The 8,925-nt window shown below is 39.0% G+C and overlaps 1 pseudogene; it reads left to right on the forward strand.

The window, feature by feature from the left end:
• The first annotated feature begins 5,525 nt into the window (after positions 1-5,525).
• On the forward strand, positions 5,526-6,167 carry LOC131896075 (vacuolar protein-sorting-associated protein 25-like; annotated as a pseudogene).
• The last annotated feature ends 2,758 nt before the right edge of the window (positions 6,168-8,925 follow it).

The raw sequence follows: 8,925 nt of genomic DNA on the forward strand, positions 1-8,925 counted from the left end.
TGAACATAGTACACAGCCATGGTTATCATTTACAAGACACTAGCTCCTAGAGAGAAAGAAAACATAGTAAGATGCACCAAAAATTCCAATCTCCCTTTGCCTACACAATACAAAATTGGCAGAATACATGGGTATCTCAACTGGACGTTCAAGCCATCCTTTCTGCTTCTGCTCTTCAGTAAACACATACTCACGGGGCATTTACCGCTAAGAACTAGTAAATGGATGAGATAAAGCCTCTGCCATCAACATCAAGTGAAGAAGAGGACAAATGACAAATACAAAAGGCTGTTTGGTCAGGCTGGGCCCCAAGCAGACATCTGATGACAGCAAATATGGAGTAATGGAGACAAGTTTATCCGGATGGAGAGAACAGGGCAAAGACCTGGAGGAGAGAGCACAGATGTAGTTATGAAGGTTAAGGCTAAGCAGTCGAATCTCAAAGCAAATGGAGTGTAAGAAAATGTTCTGGTTTGAGGAGATGAGACAAGAGTTGTTGCCATGTTACAAAGGGGTTTTACGCTAAGTTAGGAACTTACATTTTACTATGATAGGAAAGTATCAACTTGAGAAGAGGTGCACTATCAACTAATGTTTGTAATGAATGTGTTCTTGGTGGAGAATAGAGCAGGGAGGCACAAGGGTAGAAGTAGCCTTGTCTTATTCCTAGTGCCTCCCTTAACTAAATTATCAACACCATAGCAGCTAGTATTTGCTGAGAACACAAGTACTCAGCTGTACCTTTTCTCATTTACCCTTAAAACTACTTTGCCCTGGAGGAGATTGGAATGGGGGGCGGGCTGGGGGGAAGGTGAGGGGGGCGGGAGGGGGGAGAACAAGGGAATCTGTGGCTGATATGTAGAACTGAATTGTATTGCAAAATAAAAATTGTTGGCTATAAGGGTTCATACTAGAAAAAAAAAAAAAAAAAAAAAACTACAAGGAGTAAAGGAGCCATGGAAAAATCTCAGTAGTACAGAACCTGCCTAACACAAATAAGATCCTGGGTTCATCCCCCATCACCACCAAGAGTAAGCTCAAGGAAGATCAAGCTCACTTGTATACAACTAAGGGCTTGTAAACAACGGAATCATAACAGAATCTACCTGACTGAGAAGTCCAAATTCCATCCCATATAACTCAGAACATATCCTTTTTACCACTGTATTTGTACTGGACTTTGTTCAGATCTTTGCAAATATGACCTTTATCAAGAATAAATGCACTTTTGCCCAATTCCTTTATGGAAAACCCAACTTTCATCACCTAGATCAGCTCATGCATCGCACTCTGGATGAACCCCCAGGTGATTTAGCTGTTTAAACTTGTATCTTTACTACCTTTTAAATTCAGGGTCTAGCTATATAGCCAAGCTAGTCTGGAAGTCACATACCTTATTTGTTGGTACCTCTTATCCTGTACTTCCCTCGCTCCTCAGACATCCCCCATCTGGCACAGTAACAAACTATTTAAGAATCAATTTCAGAGTCTGCTTAATTCTATTACATCTTAGACGTTTGGTGTCGCATTTCAAACAAAACCCACAACACTGAAAGATAGAAAGCAACCAGAAAAAAAAAGTGATATAACAAAACTTCACCCCATGAAATAATTTAGAAACTAAATATTTAACCTCAACATTACATGTTAATAGTAGGAAGACTGAAATATATGTGAGGTTCATCTTGAAAGGTAAAATTATAAATGATCTGTAGATGGCATAGACAAGCAAGTCATAGCTTAACTGAAGCAAGAATAAGGAACAAAGAATTTCAATTATAGAGAATTTTCTATTTCTAGAAATAATTATGAAAAAGTTAAATGGTCACCTTAATAAAAGGAATGCTTTATATTGTACGTGATGTTTTGTTTAAGGAAAACACTCATATAATTCTGAGGTAGGCAAGCAGGGGAGACAGTTTGGTACTCTGGGAACCCCATTTGATTTTGGGTTATGCACAACCCTACTCTTATATACACTAGTTCCTTCACTTATATGTATATGCACACACATTCCTTTCCAGGCATGCACTTAGCAACCTTGGAACACCTTCAACCCCTGACCTGTATCAAGCTACACACATTACCATCTTTGAACAAATGGTAGTTTTGCCACCCCTGGAAACAATCAAATTTAGAGCATGCAAGTGTAGTCCTAAGGTATCCAGGTATGTAAACTAGAAGGGCCAATTCAACCTCTACTGTTGGGGGTGCAAGAGCAGTAAAAAGAAAAACTGTTTCCTTTAGTAACCTATTAGGAAGAATCCCCTATTTATCATATGCCTATGCATAACTGGGCATGCATATGATTAAAATCAGATGCATTATGGGTACATACACAGTACAGAAATGATTATATAACCTAATCAAAACAGAGAATCACCCAAACTATGTCCCCTATTAACCAACTTGACCTCTTGAGCTCCATAAAAGCTTTAAATAGTAATTGGGGCTCTTGAGTATTCACTCATGTGGCTTGCTATCAGTCTTTACAGTATGTCCTTCTTTAATCTGTATTATCACTTATCTCCAAAGAAAATTACCTAGCTCCCTTTGCAATAAACCCATATTTTCAATTATTTGAATAAGAGGACAAGAACATGGAAACACACACTCCAGGCCCCAATCACCAAAAACAACTCCAGAATTCTTGCCATAGGTCCAGATTTCTATCTCATGAATTGCTCTTTTTTATGAAGTTATCAGATTCATTAGTGTTTGGAAACACTAGCTCAAACATTTTCACTGTTCTTTGGTTTTAATAAGTAACCTGATATTTTCATTATTACTTATTCTTGAATATTATGTTGCATAACAAGGAAGGCAAGAGCAGAAAGCTAAGGTGTTTTGTGTTTCCTCTCAGCAATGCCCAACTAGAACCTGATCAACAACTGTACTAGTGAACATCCTAAAGGCCCTTCAGTGCAAATTTATCCTGAAGGGCCTTTTCCTATTGATTTCCGGCAACTGCACTATCAGTAAAGGGAGTGTAGTATTAAGACATGTGCTAGCACTCTGTCCCAATCTCTATCCCAGAATATGCTGTCCTTAATGACTTCCAATGCCAGGCTGGACAATTCACTCTCCATGATTCTCTGCGTGCCCACTCACTCACTGTGATGGCCAACTCAACAGGATCTAGAACCTGAGAAATGGACTTCTGAGCATGCTGTGGGAGATTATCTTCATTTTAAACAGAGGAGGACAGACTGAATTGAAGGAGACAGCAGCAGCAGCAGCAGCGTACATTCAGGGCTCTCAGACTTCTGACCGTGGGATGCAATGTGAATGGCTGCTTCAACTTCCTGCTGCCTTGACTTCCATCCATGGTGGAATTCGACACTGAACTCTGAACTAATAGAAACCTACCTCCGTCAGACTGTTTTATGACAGCAACAGGAAAAGAAACTAGATACATCAACAACTTTTCTGTGCCGTGGAGAATGGTTGTTCACCTAGTGACTAACGGTGAGATCTGATGTAGCCAAGAGTAACCTCCATCTGCCATCTAGTGGACTCCGGGTACTTCAGTAAGGTCTTAATTCTAATTTGCTCTCATCTTTTCCAAGTTTGTCTTTCTTCAGCTCTAGCTTACCAAGTAAGAGTTCTCTCATATCTCTTGTTTGTAACTTTAAAAATTACTAAAATCCCCCATGTTTTCAATCACTATAAAAATTTATTTCTCTATTTGACCCAAACTGATAGTTGTCACCAAGCCAGGCTCAAAGCAATATGACGCAAAAGCAGTGTTTTGTTCTGAGTCCCTCCACATCCGTGTACTGCAAACTCCCAACTCATCAGCATTAGGAGAAAGGACTTTACGAAAAGTATTTGTCATAAGGACTTGCCTTCATGGATGGATGAATGAACGTCCTCATAAAAGAGCTTGCTTGCTTGACATAAGAAACTTATGCCCTTTTGCCTTCTATTATTTTGCTACATGCAGAAACAGCATTCCTCTTTTTTGGGGAACGTGGCCAGGCACCATCTCAGAAGCAGAACAACCCTCAACAGACAGAGAGCTAGGGATGGTGGCATTTTGATATGGACTCTCTCATCCTCCAGAACTAGAAAAAGAACTTTATGAATGACCCAGTCTCGGATATCCTATTGCAGCAGGACAAAGCAACTAAGACAGCCAGATATGGAAAATGGCCCTTCATTTAGTTCTACATTTGTAAGATAGGTTGCCTATCTAGCTAGTAAAATGCAAAATACCAAAACCTTTAAACCCCCAACTGTTCAGAGCTCAAGTAATCAAAAGACATAGCTATGCCCAGCTATAATAGTTACAAAACTTCTGATTCTATTTGAAGAACAGCAGAAATATTAAAAAGGAAATAAGTCTGAAGTAGGTATGATTTATCTCATCTTAAGGTGGCTTTGCATGGGTGGAGGTGATGAATAGGAGGTACAGAGGACTTTAAGGAAAAGAAAATTCCATGATACTTAGGATAATGGTGGCTCCATATCATGTGACTGTCCAAACTCAGAGTTTAAACACCAAGGGTCAACCCTGTGCTTGGCAGCACCTCTTCCACCAAATAGCTTTGAAATATATTGTGAAGGGTGAAACAGAAAAAAAAATTTATTAATAGAAAATCCATGTATCCAAAACACAGGAAAATAACTGTCAGGACAAAGATGAGTGTTTCTATTCAAGTGTGTTTGACAGTATGAGTGAATGCCGGATATGTGCAGGCGCCTTCGGAGATGAGAAGAAAGAACTGGGTTCCTTGGCACTGGAATTACATGGTTGTGCGCTGCCCAACTTGGGTGCTTGGAAGCAAATGTAGGTCTTCTGTCATCTCTTCAATAATAGAGAATTTATTTTATAATTGTATGTAATAAGATATTAGCCTAATCTATTAAGTACAAAATAATAAAATATTAAGTATAAAATAACAAAAAAGTACAAGAAAACCTCCTAACATAAATTTTGCCAAAAAAAAATAACGTGACTACAGAAACATAAACGAAGGCTAATTCAAGGAGGCAGTTCCTCAATTCGGTCAGAAATCTCTATGAAGCTGAATGATGAATTCACACTGATAGTAAGGCCAGTATACTTCAGTCTTGACTAAATTTTTTTCATATCTTTAATTCCTGATCTCAAATACTATGAAAGTATCTTGAGTATGTGTGCATGCAGATGTGGAGGCCAGGAGGACAACCTTGGGTGTCATGCCTCAGGAATGTCTGTCTCCCTTATTTATTAAGAAAGTATCTGTTTGAAACCTGGGGCCTATGCAGGGTCGCTTGGCTCAGCCTGGGAGGAGGGGACTGGACCTGCCTGGACTGAGTCTACCAGGTTGATCTCAATCCTCGGGGGAGGCTTTGCCATAGAGGAGATGGGAATGGGGGGTGGGCTGGGGGGAAGCGGAGGGGGGCGGGAGGGGGGAGAACAAGGGAATACGTGACTGGTATGTAGAACTAAATTATATTGTAAAATTAAATTAAATTAAATTTTAAAAAAAAAGAATATCACACCTACTCCAAAAAAAAAAAAAGTATCTTTGACTAAGATGGTGATGAGTTTCAAGTGGCCGTGGCAGTACCGCTTCCCGCCCATCTTTACGTTACAGCCGAACGTGGACATTCGGCGGAAGCAGCTGGCCGCCTGGTGCTCTCCGGCTGTTTCTGTCACCTGGACAAACAGTCCAGCATGACGGTGACGGAAGCCCAGGAGAGCCCGCTCTTCAACAACGTCAAGCTACAGCGGAAACTTCCTGTAGAGTCAATCCAGGTTGTATTAGAGGAACTACAGAAGAAAGGGAACCTCGAGTGGTCGGATAAGAATAAGTCTAACTTCCTGATCATGTGGCGGAGGCCAGAAGAATGGGGGAAAATCAGTGGGTTTCCAGGAGCGGCCAGAACAACTCTGTTTACCCTATATGAACTGACCAGTGGGGAAGACACAGAGGATGAAGAGTTCCATGGGCTGGATGAGGCGACCCTTCTTCGTGCTCTACAGGCCCTACAGCAGCAGCACAAGGCTGAGATCATCACTGTCAGTGACGGCCGAGGAGTCAAGTTCTTCTAGCAGAAACCTGTCTCCCTCTGCTTCTTACCTCCCACCTTTCCAGGGCTTTCAAAAGGAGACAGACCAAGTGTCCCACAGACTGGACCAGTCACTCCACCAGACTCAAAGGGCTCAAATCCTGAAAGCTCAGACTTAGGGATCTTTCCCGCTTAGTCCATTCTATCTGTCCCCGGGACAGAGTGAGCCCACGGTGCCAGGGGCTCCTTTCCCATCCTAGACTGTCTCTGGGCCAGTGTCTATAAACCTGACACTTTACTTGTGTTCTCACACATAAGTACACACCCATATGCGCCCGCCCGCACACGCTTCTTTCTCCTTCCCTCTCCCACTCCTTAGCTGCTGTGGCCTCCCTTCTCAGGCTGGTGCTGGATCTTCCTAGGGGTGGGGGAAGCCCTGGCTGCAGGCAGCCTTCCAGGCAATACAGAGATAGGAAGCCCCAGAGGGGGCTTGGTAGTGAAAGGCGGGCCCACTCTGATTTATGATATTAAAATCTCTACCCCCACAAAAAAAAAAAAAAAAAAAGTATCTTTGACATGGAGCTCACTCATTAGCCTACAAAGCTGGCCAGCAAGCAGTATGAATCCTCTTCTCTCTGCCTCTCCAAGACCAGAATTACCACATGTGCTTTATCATTCTTAGCTTTTTTTTTTTTTTTTTAACATGAGTTAAGCATGAGTAGCAAGCACTTTATCAATAGAATCATCTCTCCATTCCCTTTCATTTTTTTTCCCCTTTTTGGATTTGAGAGACAGTATCTCACTATGTAGCTCTGACTGTGCTGGAATTCACTACGTAGACCAGGCTGGCCTCGAACTCAGAGGTCAGCCTGCCTCTGCCTCTCAAGTGCTGGGGTTAAAGGCATGCACCACCACACTCCACCATACCCTTTGATTTTTAAATATTTTATGCTCAAAAAACTGAAGCTCCTTTTTTCCTATGTAACATTTTCCCAATATACCTTAAAAAGTAAGAGCAATGAATTGATACAACTTTACATCTATAATACAGCTTTAATATCTAACTTTTCTCATTATCTAAAGTCTCAATTCACCAATCTCATTATTGACATATCCTCCAAAACTCTAAAGAAAATGTGAATATTAATTATACATGTAACTAATGACTTTTTGTAGAATTTCATGAACATTTAGATTTATTTTTCAGTTGTCTCTCCTATGTATATTTTTAAGTTGGTTCAGTCAATTTAACTGGTTCAGTCAATTCCTTTTATTTAGGTAAAGGCTACCTTTCTTCATGTTTATTATGAAAGAAAAAAGTAATGCTCCTTTGGTAATATAAAACTGCTTTAAAATATAAGTTATAACATAATTTTAGAATGAGCTGGTTATATTTAGAATAAGGGATGTGTTCTTGCAAAAGGGAACATTAACCAAATGAATGTTAGTCATTAGAGCACCATGTCTTTGCTGATGCTTTCCAGCAATGGTATAGATTATGTGGGACAAACACATAATTAATATGTAATTGGAACTTACAACCTGGATCTCTCTTTAGAAACTGTCTATAGTACATTTTACTAGGTGAAATGACTCTCCCAGACCTAACTAATGTAACGGTTACAATCTTCCTTTTCAAAGCCAGGTATAACTTAATGTACATGGTAATTCTTTATTTGGTTGCATAAGCCATTTACTGTGCAGTAGAACATGTCACAAAATAGAATGTCAGCAGCAAAGACATCTTCTCAGTGTTAACAAACTTACTGGTAAGAGCTTCTTGAACTAGCCAGACAAATAGGTGGGAAACTTCACTAGCTAGGGAACACAAAAAGACAGGGTCTCTACTCCACACCATCAGATGTTAAATGATGCCTTAATAACTTGAGAAAAAAAAATTCTTTGGCCAAATGTGCTTAGAAACTCTACATAACAATAAATTTATTTATTAAAGATACAGCCATTTGGGTAGTATATTAATTTGTAGTATTTAACCATATACACATACACTCTTTAATTTCATCACTTTTAAATGCAATAGTTATGCTTTATTACATAATTTTAGTCTCACTGATGAAGATGTTTCCTACTTATTATAAATATTAATACTCAGTAGAAACTGCAAAACACAGCTCTGCTCAGTTCTATCTAAAGATAAATTCAGAAAACTATAGAAAATAGCTTTAAATTATAATCATTTCTGGATTTTCCACACTCCTTTTTTGTTTAGTTTCAGATTTGTCATAAGGTCATAGTTTTTAGTAGATTGGGATTAATCCAAAGCTAAAATCTGGGCAACAACAATATATCAAATATTAAATTCTCAAATATATTCTCTAAAATGATTTGTAAACTGTCAAGTATTATCAAGATTATTACAAAGAATCAAAGCGCTAATTAAATAACAAGGTTCCATGATATCACAATGAAAGAACATTCCATTAGCACTGAGTCACCAACTATTGTAAATCAATGTCATTTACAAATATAACATCTTAAATATTCAATTTATGACATCTTAGAAGTAACAAAATCCTTTATGATACAACAATTTAAGGTATTCCTTAAGCTGCTTAAATATATTTAGTACACACACACACACACACACACACACACACACACACACACACAAATATAAAAAGTTCCTTAACATCAAAGAACTAAATGACAAATGATGTCAGTAACAGCTGGGTCCAGATAAATGGCAAGGAAATTATTCACTTCTGAATATTAAACATTTTCTGATCTGAAGATCCAAGGACTACTTCAGGACATATATTGGGGTCTTCCAATTGTGTTTTTGTATAGAATCAGGCCTATGAATATTTCCAAGTTTAGATTTTTAGAAATATACTTGATGTAGTCATAGAATAATGTATGTCTTATATTTACTTTGTTAATGTAAGTAATAGCAAAAGTACATAA

This window comes from Peromyscus eremicus, chromosome 19 (genome assembly GCF_949786415.1).
Source record: "Peromyscus eremicus chromosome 19, PerEre_H2_v1, whole genome shotgun sequence".
Lineage (NCBI taxonomy): Eukaryota > Metazoa > Chordata > Mammalia > Rodentia > Cricetidae > Peromyscus > Peromyscus eremicus.